The sequence below is a fragment of the Oreochromis niloticus genome, linkage group LG3, assembly GCF_001858045.2.
Source record: "Oreochromis niloticus isolate F11D_XX linkage group LG3, O_niloticus_UMD_NMBU, whole genome shotgun sequence".
NCBI classification, from domain to species: domain Eukaryota; kingdom Metazoa; phylum Chordata; class Actinopteri; order Cichliformes; family Cichlidae; genus Oreochromis; species Oreochromis niloticus.
The window spans coordinates 16,236,565-16,252,943 of record NC_031967.2 but is presented as its reverse complement, the minus strand read 5'-3'; the positions used below and the strand labels follow the sequence as shown (position 1 = coordinate 16,252,943).

Below are 16,379 nucleotides of genomic sequence, written 5' to 3'. Positions count from 1 at the left end.
GGCGCTCTTCCCTGGGATGAACCAGAAGACCCTTACCTCTCCTCTCTTCCCTGGGCTGAGCAAGTTGAATTAGAGGAGAAGGGCTTAGCAGAAATGGAGAATGAAAATCTTCTTAACAGAGAGAAGATTGTCTTATTGATGGAGGAAAATGAGAGACAGAGCGCTCAATTAAAAAAAATGTCCTACCTGCTCCAAGAAAAGGAGAGTATTATTGATGAAAAACAGTGGGATATCAAAGACATGGAGGAAAGGAACCAAGAGCTCCAAGGAAAGCTGGATGAAGCTCTAGAAAAAATTAAAGAAATCCTCCAGGAGAAGAAACAACAGGACATGAGAGAAAGACAGATGCACGATCAGCTTGAAAAGATGGAGATAAAATACAGAGTGGTAAAAGCAAGGGATGATAAAAATCAGGAAACAAATAAAGAGGTTCTTCAAGAGAAAAGGCAGCAGCAGATCAAACAAAAGCGAATGGGCCGCGAGCTTAAGGACATCAAGAAACAAAATGACGAGCTGCAAGTAAAGCTTGATGAAGCTCTGCAAATAAATGAAGCAATCCTCGAAGAGAAAAACCAACAGGACATAAAGAAGCGAGACATGGAGAGGCAACTCCAACACATGGAGGGAAAAGACAGGATGCTGCAGGCAAGGCTTAAAGAAACAATGCACAAATATGACGAGTTGCTGCAAGAGAAAAAGCAACAGGAGATGAAACAAAAAGAATTACATTGCAAGATTCAGAACATGGAGAAAAACAATGAAGGCTTGCGAGTAAAGCTCGATGAAGCTTTACAAAAAAATACAGAAATCCTTGAAGTGAAAGAAGAACTGGTCATAAACCAGGGAGAAATGCAATGCCAGCTCCAAGGCATGGAAGGAAACTACAGAGCACTGCAGGCAATGCATTATGAAACACAGAACAAATATGAAGAGCTGTGTCAAGAGAAAGAACAACAGGACATAAAGCAGAACGAAGAAAAACTTCTTCTTGTCCAAGACTTTGAGAAGACAAAGCAAAAACTGCAAGAACTTGGCAACAAAATTAAGCACACAACAGCTGAACTGGAAGGAGAAAAGGAGAAAGTGCAAAAACAGCAGGCAACAGCTAAAGAACTCAAAGAAAGGCTCAAAGAAGAACAAGCCAAATTAGAAGAAGTGGAAAAAATATGCAACAAACTTAAGAAGCAAAATACAGAAACAGTGGACGAGTTGAGATCCCTCATACTAGAGAAGAAAGTGCTTGTGGAAAAGCAACTCAAGAAGAAGAAAAAGTGCTTCCGCTTCTTCCTCCGCAGGGCCACTCCTGCCTCATCTTCCTCCACCTCTGTTCCAGCTTAATTTTCCCTTCTCCTCTCTCTCCCCTCTCTCCCCAATAATTTCATAATAAACAAAATTGGCTTCATTTTAAATGTGTCTGATCAGTGTCTTCATTCAAGAATGAATTGTCTTTGTCACAGAGTCATGTGTATTTTGTCTTTTCCTCGGGCTGGTGATCCTCGCGGTCGTTCAGCCCTGGAGTCCAGATTATTAGTGTTTTAATCACATTTAGTGTTACATTTTAGATCACCGCAATAGGATATCCACAATTTAGGATTCAGGCATTTGTTTTAGTTTGATATCGTAATCATTCTATGATTGAGTCGTTAACAGAACCAGCAGTTAGCAGCAATAACTTCAAATCAATGACATTTGCAAGCATTCCTTTATACACAGCATTTCAGTCAGGTTGAGGTCTGGACTTCCATGATGTAGATTTGCTGCTGTGCTTGGGGTCATTATCCTGTTGCATGGCCTAATTTAGAAGAAGCTTTATCTGTCTTATTTTTCTTTGTGCAACTTTTTTTTTTACAATCATAATGTCCATTTTGGGGTTTTGGATTTTTTAGGGAAAGAAGAGAAGTTTTATTTTTAATGATCAGTGTCAGTGATTAATCACTACAGTGGCATAAATAAACTTGTCATGTTTTCACAGATTTATTTTGACATTATATCATATTTTTAAGAGGAACATTCATTAGGTTTAAACAAAATCATACAAAAGAATTGTAACGCTTGCATATTGTTAACCTAGAAGCACTTTTAGTCTTTGTTAGGTTTATCGAAAAAGAATTTGGCAAACACCCTTTTTTGAATGTCATGCTCTTGCAGGCTGCAGTAACATTTGAGTTTTGTAAGTGCAAAGGTCCATTCAAACAGGTGGTGACATTACAATCCTTGGTTTATGTACATTTTGGAGCTTGTCAACATTCAGCATTTCCAAAAGCAGAATAAAAATGTGAAAGCTTGAAGATATATTTACATGTACATTTATTTTCCTTCCTTTTGGTCATACAAATTCTGCCTCTGATGCTTCTGACTTCAGATGTTAGTAAAAAAATATTGTTAATTGGGCAAAACTGTTTCTTTTAAACATATCAGGAGGTTTATTTTCCCTGACATCATCTAAACACAGCTCCTTTGCAATACTGATAAAGTTTCTCTGTACTTTGCCACATTATAACAATGACAAACCCTGGTTTACTCCTAAACTCAAAAAGCTGTGGCTGGAAAAGAGAAAGGCGTTCAGAAGCGGCGACAGGGACTGCTACAGAGAGGCCAAGTACAGGTTCACTAAAGAAGTGGACATTGCTAAACATCAGCACTCTGAGAAGATGCAGCAGCAGATCTCAGAGAATGACTCGGCCTCTGTGTGGAAAAGTTTTAGGAATATTACCTACTACAAGCCTAAAACCCCCCACTCCACTGATGACTTGCTCTTGGCCAACAGCCTTAACGACTTTTACTGCCGTTTTGACGAGCCATCAAGCAGCCTTCACACCTCCAACGGCCCCAACAATAGAGACACTTTGGACACTCATTCCCCCACCTCTCCCCCCTCCATAGAGCCATCACCACCATCAAACACTTCACCTACAACACCTCCCTCCACACCCCTCACCAAGGAGGATTTCACACCACCTTCTCCCACCACAACTCTTCATATTCATGAAGCAGATGTGAGGAAGCAGTTTAAGAGTCTGAATGCTCGAAAAGTTCCTGGCCCAGACGGTGTGTCTCCTGCCACCCTCAGACACTGTGCAAACGAGCTGGCCCCAGTGTTTTCTGGCATTTTCAACTCCTCACTGCAGGCATGTCATGTGCCTGCCTGCTTCAAGTCCTCTACCATAATCCCTGTCCCCAAGAAACCAAGGATCACTGGACTAAATGACTACAGACCTGTGGCTCTGACATCTGTGGTCACGAAGTCATTTGAGCGCCTGGTTCTCTCCTACCTCAAGACACTCACAGCCCCCCTCCTGGACCCCCTGCAGTTTGCATACAGAGCCAACAGGTCTGTAGACAATGCTATCAACATGGCTCTACACTTCATCCTGCAGCATCTGGACTCCCTCAGGAACCTACGCCAGGTTCTGCCCGGTTCTGCAATTTAGCATTCCCATGCTGCAGGGCTGTGATGGTTTAGATGGGGGTCAGGCACCACTGCTCTTGGACAATGCTAATGATTGTTAATTTGTTGCGGACTTGTTATTTTGTTGTCAATTTTTTTATTTGCCTTTTTTTTTATGTAGAAGTGTTTTCTGAAATGTTATTTTGTTGTCTATGTTGTAAATGTGCTTTGCACTTCCCAGCCACCGTACTTATATCTTCTTTTGTGATAAATAATCCAAGTGTAATCTACAAACGGTGAGTTTGCCTATGGCAACACAAATAAAATAATACAATAAAAGTTACTCTCGCACTTCAACAAAACAGCATGTCTCCTGTCCGTCTGTGTACATCAACAAGCAATTGCTGTCGGCCGGATAGCTCCGTGCTGTAGGACGGTAAGCTCGGAGCTGTAGAACGGTAAGCTCGGAGCTGTAGGACGGTAAGCGCCGTGCTGTAGGACGGTGAGCTCGGAGCTGTAGGACGGTAAGCTCGGAGCTGTAGGACGGTAAGCTCGGAGCTGTAGGACAGTAAGCGCCGTGCTGTAGGACGGTGAGCTCGGAGCTGTAGGACGGTAAGCGCCGTGCTGTAGGACGGTCAGCTCGGTGCTGTAGGACGGTCAGCTCGGAGCTCAGGCTCAAAGCACAAAACCACACATAACGCACAGGAATACCAGTGTGGAGCTATAGAACGAGGTTTTAGGACGGTAAGCGCCGTCCTGTAGGTCTGTAAGCGCCGTCCTGTAGGTTTGTAAGCGCCGTCCTGTAGGTCTGTAAGCGCCGTCCTGTAGGTCTGTAAGCGCCGTCATGTAGGTCTGTAAGCGCCGCCCTGTAGGTCGGTAAGCGCCGCCCTGTAGGTCGGCAAGCGCCGTCCTGTAGGTCTGTAAGCGCCGTCCTGTAGGTCGGTAAGCGCCGTCCTGTAGGTCGGTAAGCGCAATCCTGCAGGTCTGTAATCGCCGTCCTGTAGGTCGGTAAGGGAGTGTCAGCGCGAGCAGTGGCGGAGCGAGTGTTAAAGCCAGTGCTTGCTCTGATACTTTGTGGCTATGTGTCAGCGCACGAAGACAGTAAAGAAATGTGAATGTATTTTTAACGTGTATGTTGAGAAAGAATGTTTTAAAAGTATCCGTGCGCATCTGTGTGTATACAGGAATCAAAGTATATGCCAAATCACGGCCCGCTCACAGGTTCTTAAACCCACACAGCGCGCTCCACTCACTTCTGCCACTTTAGCTCACTGCGATAGTGCGCTGGCAAGTAGTGTGTCGAGGTGAACGCCGCGAGTTCGAGTCCTCGCCTTCCCACAGCAAGTTTTCACTGCTTGACTTGTTGTTGCTGCGTGTGGAGCAAATGGACAAATACTCGTGTATTTGACTTGCATTTCAGCAAGTCGGAGGAAATACAGCAAAAAGCGACCGTGCTCGACGAAGATACAACGAAGACACAGCCGTAACAGCCTCTCAACTCCGTCTTACAGGACCGCTGAGCAGCGGTTGACTCCACTTCATGAAAAGACAGTATTAACATACCCGTAAAGAGTGAGGCTCAAAGCACAAAACAACACATAACGCACAGGAATCCCAGTGTGGAGCTATAGAACGAGGTGGAAACAGGCCAGCCTAGACGGTGCTCGACAAAAACCCAATATTAACATACTTCATACTTCACTAGATAGAAGAGGTGCAAGGAGGAAGTCTCAGACCTACTCGGCTGCTACAAGCATTACACCCGCGGACAAATTCCACGAGATAGAAGACCTGCGAGGAGAAAGTCTTAAAGCTCACAGCAACCCAGTACTGTACTTCAACTAAAGAGCATATTAACATCCTTCATTATTTACTAGACAGAAGTGCTGTGAGGAAGAAGTCTCGGAGCCGGCTTGAAAACAAATCCACTCAGCTCCTGCAAGTATTACACCCTCGGACAAACTGCTGGCAGCACAGCCTCACTGGTGTGAAACCACGATGTCTTACCCAAACGCGTGGCTGAATGGATTCAGTGACAGCGCGGTGCGCGCTCTCATTGACATGAAGAATTTCCTCTACTGGCTGAGCCGCAGAGTTTTCTGCACCTGCGGGAAAATTCTGTATGCGGTCACGACCAGGCTTCCACCTCTGACTCTGACCATTCAGCTGCCTGGGATCACTCTCACGTCACAGAGAGATGGCCAAGTTCGAAGGATCCCCGTTGACCTGCGCCCTGTGTGACGGCTGAACGCAAAGACGCATGGAGTTGGACGTCCAAGCATTATCCGTGTGCTCGGTTTAAAAGAAAAGTTACCCACGAGAATTTGTCTGTTAAGTTTTAGAGTTTTCATAAAGTGATGACACAGATAAAAATATGCTCTCAACTGTAAGAAGGACATCTTGATTTATTATAGCACACACGCAGAAAACGTGTGCGTTATTGCAGAGAGTATATAACGCGAGGTGGAAATAGCGGATAAGATGCATTGTGATTGACATGTGATGCGCATGTATATGCTGGTGATCGTCAATAAAGCTTCTCTCTCTTGCGAATGAGTTCAAGTGAGAAAATGGATTCAGGCTATTGTGTGTTTATTTCCTCCACAGTTGTCCTCGGTGCAGTCTCGATATTCACGCCAGAATTCCTGCGTAGTTTCACCTCTGCTAACAGGTTATGGGCCCAGAGTAGCTGAGACTGCCTAGAGAAAGTAAAGTGTTTTTGCCACCTAGGGCGCCACCGCTGCCCTGAGAAATGCTGGTGAGACATTGAGCAAGGGACAATTTGTAGCACTGGTTCGCAAGAAGTGCCAGGATCATGTCACACAAAGTGAATTTGCAATGACTTTTGCCGAATTCATTGGAAAACTATGGAGCTACGAGAGCACTGAGAGAGTGGGCGCCACCACGGCAGATGACAGCGTGTACGACCGGGTTCAAAACCCGCGTGTGAAAATACAATAAAACTCACCATCGGGCTTTACACTGTTTTGCAGACTTTCGGTGCAGCAGGGAGGCGATACGGGACCACTGGTTTTTCCCATATTTCATTACAGCTGCCTTGAGGATCTCATCCTAAATAAATTTTTAAAGAAGGAACAGACGTCCATAAATTAAATGGATGTACTAAATGACAAATGATTTAATCAGACTAAACATGTCAAAACCCTTTATCCTCAATCCGCAGTGGGCTGATTCATTTTCATCCCAGTGCTGAAAAACAATTATATTATCCTCTATCTTTTGCTCACTTATAAAAATTTATGAAGTCTTGTGGTTTGTTATTTTGGCCATCTAGATTGCCAAATATTCGCTAACTGTAAACATGTATGTTTAAGTGCAAATTAAAAAGCTTCATGCATACAACTCAACACAAGCACGAAATAAAGTCTTAAAACACAGCTGGCGATAATTTAAATAAACTTTAAATGCCACACGGGATAAATTCGTTAAGTGAGTAGCTAGCTTCATGCTAACTCGAGACCATAGGTTTGCTTTCGGAGTTTAGCATCATGCTAACCAAGCTAGCCATGTAAACACGTACCTCAGTGTTGCGCCAGACGCCTCCTTTAATCATAATTCGCGGCATCTTGGCGGCTTCGTTGTATCTCCTCCTTCAGTGAAATGCTATAAGTGATTCTTATCCAGCTGTGGTGTTTTGTAGCTTTAGATTAAAACAAAACAAAAATCCAACTACAAACCAAGCGCTGCGAGGGAAAAAGCGACATGCACCATACCGGAAAGTCAAAGGAGTTTGCAAAGAAAAGCGTCTGGACTTCTTTAAGTTGCTTGAAGACGTTTCACCTCTCATCCGAGAAGCTTCTTCAGTTCTAAGGTCAAATGGCCGAGAGTCCCAGATTTAAACCCAGTGGGAGTATCCCCCCAAGGAGGGACAAAGGACCCCCTGGTGATCCTCTAATCACATGCGCCAAGGTGTGAAAGTGGGTGTGGGACCTAATCAGCCAGGGTTTCGGGTGAGCTCATTGTGAAACCTGGCCCCACCTTGTCATGTGAATTCCTGAGGTCAGATGGCCCAGGATGTGAGTGGACGTTAAGTCGTCTGGGGAGGGAACTCAAAACTGGATTATAGATGGCAGACAGTTGGTGTCGTAAACCACCGCCTCTGTTCAAAGATGGTCGCTCACAGTGGACATAGATGGCCTCTTTCACTCCTCTTTCAAACCATCTGTCCTCTCTGTCCAATATGTGAACATTGGCATCCTCGAAAGAGCGACCTTTATCCTTAACAGTAGGTTTACTATCCTGCGCAAATTTGCGTAACTTCCCTAAACCCAATACCCCCTAGAATTACTGGCTTTTTTATTTTCTGGTGCAAGTCCCGAGGTGTTAAGCACCCCTGCTGAGATTTTCACAGGTCGTCAGCTTGTTTCTCCTACAGCTTTTGTTGTGCAAACCACCCATTGTCCTTGAGGCCTGGCACATTTGCATTTGCTCACTCAGAGTTGCTCAGATCCAAGGCAGGCCAAACCTCTGTGTTACAACTTTCAGAAATGCCTGGTAGAAATGCTTCAACTTACTCATGAGATTTTGACCAAATTTTTTGCGGAAGTCACAACCATACTGAATGCACGACCATTGTTGCCAGCTGCAAGAAAAGCTTGGTAGGGAACAGCTGTTCCCTACCAAGGTTCGTTTCAAAGTTTGAAAGACTTTGAAATAAAACAGACTTGTGTACCCATATATTGTGAATGTCTGTCTTTTGTATGTAGGTTGTAACACAGAGGTTTGGCCTGCCTTGGATCTGAGTAAACAAATGCCAATGTTGCGCACACACACACACACACACACACACACACACACACAGCAAATCTGCATTTATTTGTCCCACAAGTGGAAAATCTGCATTGTCATTGCAAAAAAGTGGACAGAGCAAGGTATAGAAAGTGCACTATACAAACATTTTATTTATATATATATATATATATATATATATATATATATATATATATATATATGTGTGTGTGTGTGTGTGTGTGTGTGTGTGTATATATGATATAGATGTGTCTGTGTGTATAACTAGACTTTATGCATATTATATAAGGTGTGGCTATATAAATATATAAATATATGTACAACTCTGTGTATATATGTTTATGGACAGGCATGCAGGCGGTAAGGAAGGAAAGCAGCCTTGCAGGGAAGGAAAAACTTGAATCTCTCATGGTTAGGGGTTGGGGGAGGGTGTGTTTGCACAACAAAAGCAGGAGAACAATGGAGCTGACGACCTGTGAAAATCTCAGCGGGGTGCCAAGAAGTGTTAAGGTCGGGGGGAATTTACGCAAATCTGCGCAGGCCAGTAAATCTAGTAGTAGGGACTTGCACCAGGGAAAAAAGGCTCAGTAATTCTAGTGTTAAGTGGTGTTCTGGCCGACACACCGGGGTGACCGTAGTGCTAAAGAGTGAATCAGCGCCACAACCGTGTGTATTCCTGATATCTCCACTACAATGGGAGAATGAGAAAGAGGTGGAAACACAGCTGGAACAAATCTGATTAATTAAATGGGGCAAGCAAAACTAAACATAGCACTCTACCAAAATAAAACAGGGAACAGAAACAGAAAAACTAAATGAAAAAAGTCCAAACTCAAAACCCTGGGACAGCAACCCTGGTACCAAGACAGTTATAGAATTTACATTTTTGGCAGTGAGCAAACACTGGACAACAATCAGCCAGCTGTTTACTTTCTTGTAAAGAAACTCCGTATTAACAGGAGGAAAAGAGGAAAATACAATTATTGATTACATTGCAAGTGATACAGCTTGGAGCATGAGAAACTGTTGTCTTTCTTGTTTCACTCTGAAAATGCTTTTTGATATGACATTTATAAGAACAAGGCTTTGTAATTTGATGTTTCATGGCCGTTGTATTCATTGTATTCATTTATTCCTGTGTAAATAAATCTGTAAAACGGCGACTATAGGACGGGTCCCTTCATGGTTTTTTGATGAATGTTAAATCTTTTCACCACAATACAAAGTGAGAAGTGAAGCCTAGTTTTTTTGCACTTTAAAGGTCTTTGAACTAAAATATAAAAATTATACAAACTATAAAGTAAATTTTGAGTGTAATTCGATTTTAAATCAGCTCCTGTTTTGTTTCATAATTAATTCTAAATTGTAACATGTTACATTTCATTCTAACAGACTTATGTAATTTGTCTCTGTCTGTTTATATGCTGATTGTTTTTTGTTTGTTTCACATCTGTTGTCAGTTTTTTATGTTACCACAACTGAAATTATTTCTTCTTCTCCACCCGTTTATTCAGCTCAGGATTTTCTTTCCACTTCTTGACTTTATCAACTTTCGAATATCAACTCCTTCATAGTTTTCTTAAATTAGAAATATTTCTCAGTCACCTTACAGTCATGGGATCTCAGGCAACAGGCACATTATATAAGTACTACTTCTATTCTCCTGAAAATATTCATGAAGACAAAAAAAGATCTATTCATCTATTTGGATTTGTCTTTTTAAATTAATATTTTGTTCTAATAGTTTTGTGGATACAAAATAATATGACAGGACTTGAAGGAAAGTAACACATTTACGCTCATTTGGGGCGACTGAGGATGGATCAGATGAGTTTGCCACCTACCTTGTGTCCTCATACCTGGTGGTAATGGACAGCATGTTGCCTTATCAGCACTGCGGTCTTTTGTTTGATGGTTCCACAGTGCCTCCCTCTGGCCGTGATGAAGTACTACACCCCTCTGCTCTTTCTATTACAGGGAATGTCTAGAAAGCACAAACCTTTAATAATCACAGCTGAGATCATAAACTGTAGTTATCCTTCCTTCCTTTCCTTCTTCCTTCCTCTTAAGCACTTAAGGGTTGCTGGAGATGGCTTGAAGACTATCCCAGCTTTCACAAGGTAAAACTCAGGGTACACACTTTACAGTTCACCACTCATGATCACATTTCCAATAGATGATTGTAATTCCCAAAAGAATCAACAATTAACCTAACAAAGCAAGTTGTTGGACTGTGAGAGGGAGCCGGAGCACCCTCAGAGAACACAACATGCAAACAGCAGCCAGCAGATTCACATGCAGGACCTTCTTGCTGTGAGGCAACAGTACCAACCACTGCACCACCGTGCTGACCTTAGAGTGCAGTTGTATGGTGGAAAATGTTACTGTGGATGCTTTAGATTATATTACATACAGAAAAAAGTACTGGTTTATTATTTTAGTGGGCAAAAGAGTTAAGATTGGATCTAAAGGATGTAAATGGACAAGCACAGTGCATTTCTACTCAGTCTGAACACTCGACACAGCCTCATTCACCCAACTGCACACACATGATTAGGGGAAACTCAACATTCAGTATCTTCATTTGGTTTCATCAAAAGACTTTCTCTGTATCTCTGCTCTGTTTGTTTTTGACTTGAAACACTAAATAAAAGTTTTACTACACATCTGTCTCTATTGTTTAATCAGCAGCTGTAATACTAAACTGTCCAAAATTTAAAATTCTGCATTTAGAAGATTTAGAGATATTTATTTCACCACTTTTAGTTAATGATACTTTATAAACCTATTCTGCTGTTTAACAAAGACAGTATCATCATGTTTAAAGCACTTTTCAATCTGACAGCAGCACTCAGTTCTCCTGCACATGTGTGATCTTGGAGTGAACTGAAGGTTCAGATGCATCTCTCAGGTCCTGTGTGGAGACTTTGCTGGACTTTGTCTGTCTGTTAAAGATGTGATTTACAGATGCTATTCAGCTGGTGTAGATAGTGGGGGTTTAGGTCTAAAACATCTTCTTTTGTCCTCCATTCATCCAGTTTCATGAGGTAAATGTTTGGTACAAGGACTGGATTGAAAAAAGACTGAAAAGAGAAACTTTGAAAGAGTTTTAGAAGCCTGGAGGAAAAGCAGTGCTTGTTTAATCAAATGTAAAAATAAACATTGATTAAATGTCCCAAAGTAAAGAGATCTCTCTGTGAACCTTTAATTCGTCACCCTCTTGTGGCAGCAGCTGGCTACTGTTACTTGCACATGTGCATTGTGTTTTTTATTACGTTATAATTTAATACAAAACCCTTTAATTAAATTAGTGAGTTGAAGTAATATATGAAATATTAGTGTTAAGTAAGTCCCAGAGTTCAGTTTATTGGACATCAGCTACATTTAATAAGAAGATATGAGATCCAAATATATGCTTATGTCAACACATGTTCATTTTGATGAAGTTTACTGAACAAATTTGAATCATCACAACAACCAAAATGTTAGCAACACATCATAAAGTTTATTATTCTAACTATGGTAACCATGTTGTCCAGAATCGTGACATCGCACCCATTTAGAATCTTACCACCACTTTGAGCCTTTGATCCTTAAACCCATAAATAGGGGTGAGAAGCAACAACTTTTAGTCTGTTATTTGCAGCATTTATGTTCGCAGCCTTCGACTGTTCGTGACACAGATTTAGAGTCTTACCACCAACGTGATCATTTGATCCTAAAACCGACAAATAACGGTGAAAAACAACGACATTTAGTCCATTACTGGCAGCATTTCTGTTTGCAGCCCTCAACTGTTCGCCAGAGAAGCATTTGGATCCTGACTACAGACTCCAACATGTCTCAAGGTGAAGAACCAAAAAGTCAAGAAGTTGACCCCGGCGCTCTTCCCTGGGATGAACCAGAAGACCCTTACCTCTCCTCTCTTCCCTGGGCTGAGCAAGTTGAATTAGAGGAGAAGGGCTTAGCAGAAATGGAGAATGAAAATCTTCTTAACAGAGAGAAGATTGTCTTATTGATGGAGGAAAATGAGAGACAGAGCGCTCAATTAAAAAAAATGTCCTACCTGCTCCAAGAAAAGGAGAGTATTATTGATGAAAAACAGTGGGATATCAAAGACATGGAGGAAAGGAACCAAGAGCTCCAAGGAAAGCTGGATGAAGCTCTAGAAAAATTAAAGAAATCCTCCAGGAGAAGAAACAACAGGACATGAGAGAAAGACAGATGCACGATCAGCTTGAAAAGATGGAGATAAAATACAGAGTGGTAAAAGCAAGGGATGATAAAATCAGGAAACAAATAAAGAGGTTCTTCAAGAGAAAAGGCAGCAGCAGATCAAACAAAAGCGAATGGGCCGCGAGCTTAAGGACATCAAGAAACAAAATGACGAGCTGCAAGTAAAGCTTGATGAAGCTCTGCAAATAAATGAAGCAATCCTCGAAGAGAAAAACCAACAGGACATAAAGAAGCGAGACATGGAGAGGCAACTCCAACACATGGAGGGAAAAGACAGGATGCTGCAGGCAAGGCTTAAAGAAACAATGCACAAATATGACGAGTTGCTGCAAGGGAAAAGCAACAGGAGATGAAACAAAAAGAATTACATTGCAAGATTCAGAACATGGAGAAAAACAATGAAGGCTTGCGAGTAAAGCTCGATGAAGCTTTACAAAAAAATACAGAAATCCTTGAAGTGAAAGAAGAACTGGTCATAAACCAGGGAGAAATGCAATGCCAGCTCCAAGGCATGGAAGGAAACTACAGAGCACTGCAGGCAATGCATTATGAAACACAGAACAAATATGAAGAGCTGTGTCAAGAGAAAGAACAACAGGACATAAAGCAGAACGAAGAAAAACTTCTTCTTGTCCAAGACTTTGAGAAGACAAAGCAAAACTGCAAGAACTTGGCAACAAAATTAAGCACACAACAGCTGAACTGGAAGGAGAAAAGGAGAAAGTGCAAAAACAGCAGGCAACAGCTAAAGAACTCAAAGAAAGGCTCAAAGAAGAACAAGCCAAATTAGAAGAAGTGGAAAAAATATGCAACAAACTTAAGAAGCAAAATACAGAAACAGTGGACGAGTTGAGATCCCTCATACTAGAGAAGAAAGTGCTTGTGGAAAAGCAACTCAAGAAGAAGAAAAAGTGCTTCCGCTTCTTCCTCCGCAGGGCCACTCCTGCCTCATCTTCCTCCACCTCTGTTCCAGCTTAATTTTCCCTTCTCCTCTCTCTCCCCTCTCTCCCCAATAATTTCATAATAAACAAAATTGGCTTCATTTTAAATGTGTCTGATCAGTGTCTTCATTCAAGAATGAATTGTCTTTGTCACAGAGTCATGTGTATTTTGTCTTTTCCTCGGGCTGGTGATCCTCGCGGTCGTTCAGCCCTGGAGTCCAGATTATTAGTGTTTTAATCACATTTAGTGTTACATTTTAGATCACCGCAATAGGATATCCACAATTTAGGATTCAGGCATTTGTTTTAGTTTGATATCGTAATCATTCTATGATTGAGTCGTTAACAGAACCAGCAGTTAGCAGCAATAACTTCAAATCAATGACATTTGCAAGCATTCCTTTATACACAGCATTTCAGTCAGGTTGAGGTCTGGACTTCCATGATGTAGATTTGCTGCTGTGCTTGGGGTCATTATCCTGTTGCATGGCCTAATTTAGAAGAAGCTTTATCTGTCTTATTTTTCTTTGTGCAACTTTTTTTTTACAATCATAATGTCCATTTTGGGGTTTTGGATTTTTTAGGGAAAGAAGAGAAGTTTTATTTTTAATGATCAGTGTCAGTGATTAATCACTACAGTGGCATAAATAAACTTGTCATGTTTTCACAGATTTATTTTGACATTATATCATATTTTTAAGAGGAACATTCATTAGGTTTAAACAAAATCATACAAAAGAATTGTAACGCTTGCATATTGTTAACCTAGAAGCACTTTTAGTCTTTGTTAGGTTTATCGAAAAAGAATTTGGCAAACACCCTTTTTTGAATGTCATGCTCTTGCAGGCTGCAGTAACATTTGAGTTTTGTAAGTGCAAAGGTCCATTCAAACAGGTGGTGACATTACAATCCTTGGTTTATGTACATTTTGGAGCTTGTCAACATTCAGCATTTCCAAAAGCAGAATAAAAATGTGAAAGCTTGAAGATATATTTACATGTACATTTATTTTCCTTCCTTTTGGTCATACAAATTCTGCCTCTGATGCTTCTGACTTCAGATGTTAGTAAAAAAAATATTGTTAATTGGGCAAAACTGTTTCTTTTAAACATATCAGGAGGTTTATTTTCCCTGACATCATCTAAACACAGCTCCTTTGCAATACTGATAAAGTTTCTCTGTACTTTGCCACATTATAACAATGACAAACCCTGGTTTACTCCTAAACTCAAAAAGCTGTGGCTGGAAAAGAGAAAGGCGTTCAGAAGCGGCGACAGGGACTGCTACAGAGAGGCCAAGTACAGGTTCACTAAAGAAGTGGACATTGCTAAACATCAGCACTCTGAGAAGATGCAGCAGCAGATCTCAGAGAATGACTCGGCCTCTGTGTGGAAAAGTTTTAGGAATATTACCTACTACAAGCCTAAAACCCCCACTCCACTGATGACTTGCTCTTGGCCAACAGCCTTAACGACTTTTACTGCCGTTTTGACGAGCCATCAAGCAGCCTTCACACCTCCAACGGCCCCAACAATAGAGACACTTTGGACACTCATTCCCCACCTCTCCCCCCTCCATAGAGCCATCACCACCATCAAACACTTCACCTACAACACCTCCCTCCACACCCTCACCAAGGAGGATTTCACACCACCTTCTCCCACCACAACTCTTCATATTCATGAAGCAGATGTGAGGAAGCAGTTTAAGAGTCTGAATGCTCGAAAAGTTCCTGGCCCAGACGGTGTGTCTCCTGCCACCCTCAGACACTGTGCAAACGAGCTGGCCCCAGTGTTTTCTGGCATTTTCAACTCCTCACTGCAGGCATGTCATGTGCCTGCCTGCTTCAAGTCCTCTACCATAATCCCTGTCCCCAAGAAACCAAGGATCACTGGACTAAATGACTACAGACCTGTGGCTCTGACATCTGTGGTCACGAAGTCATTTGAGCGCCTGGTTCTCTCCTACCTCAAGACACTCACAGCCCCCTCCTGGACCCCCTGCAGTTTGCATACAGAGCCAACAGGTCTGTAGACAATGCTATCAACATGGCTCTACACTTCATCCTGCAGCATCTGGACTCCCTCAGGAACCTACGCCAGGTTCTGCCCGGTTCTGCAATTTAGCATTCCCATGCTGCAGGGCTGTGATGGTTTAGATGGGGGTCAGGCACCACTGCTCTTGGACAATGCTAATGATTGTTAATTTGTTGCGGACTTGTTATTTTGTTGTCAATTTTTTTATTTGCCTTTTTTTTTATGTAGAAGTGTTTTCTGAAATGTTATTTTGTTGTCTATGTTGTAAATGTGCTTTGCACTTCCCAGCCACCGTACTTATATCTTCTTTTGTGATAAATAATCCAAGTGTAATCTACAAACGGTGAGTTTGCCTATGGCAACACAAATAAAATAATACAATAAAAGTTACTCTCGCACTTCAACAAAACAGCATGTCTCCTGTCCGTCTGTGTACATCAACAAGCAATTGCTGTCGGCCGGATAGCTCCGTGCTGTAGGACGGTAAGCTCGGAGCTGTAGAACGGTAAGCTCGGAGCTGTAGGACGGTAAGCGCCGTGCTGTAGGACGGTGAGCTCGGAGCTGTAGGACGGTAAGCTCGGAGCTGTAGGACGGTAAGCTCGGAGCTGTAGGACGGTAAGCGCCGTGCTGTAGGTCTGTAAGCGCCGTCCTGTAGGTCTGTAAGCGCCGTCCTGTAGGTCTGTAAGCGCCGTCATGTAGGTCTGTAAGCGCCGCCCTGTAGGTCGGTAAGCGCCGCCCTGTAGGTCGGCAAGCGCCGTCCTGTAGGTCTGTAAGCGCCGTCCTGTAGGTCGGTAAGCGCCGTCCTGTAGGTCGGTAAGCGCAATCCTGCAGGTCTGTAATCGCCGTCCTGTAGGTCGGTAAGGGAGTGTCAGCGCGAGCAGTGGCGGAGCGAGTGTTAAAGCCAGTGCTTGCTCTGATACTTTGTGGCTATGTGTCAGCGCACGAAGACAGTAAAGAAATGTGAATGTATTTTTAACGTGTATGTTGAGAAAGAATGTTTTAAAAGTA

The 16,379-nt window shown here is 42.3% G+C and overlaps 1 long non-coding RNA gene across 1 annotated transcript; it reads right to left on the bottom strand.

The window, feature by feature from the left end:
- Positions 1–6,373: 6,373 nt before the first annotated feature.
- On the bottom strand, positions 6,374–7,244 carry LOC112846206 (uncharacterized). The gene is made up of 2 exons (XR_003219060.1): positions 6,930–7,244; positions 6,374–6,460 (listed from the first exon to the last, which is right to left on the bottom strand). It is a non-coding gene; the product is annotated as an uncharacterized LOC112846206 (long non-coding RNA).
- Between the last annotated feature and the right edge of the window lie 9,135 nt (positions 7,245–16,379).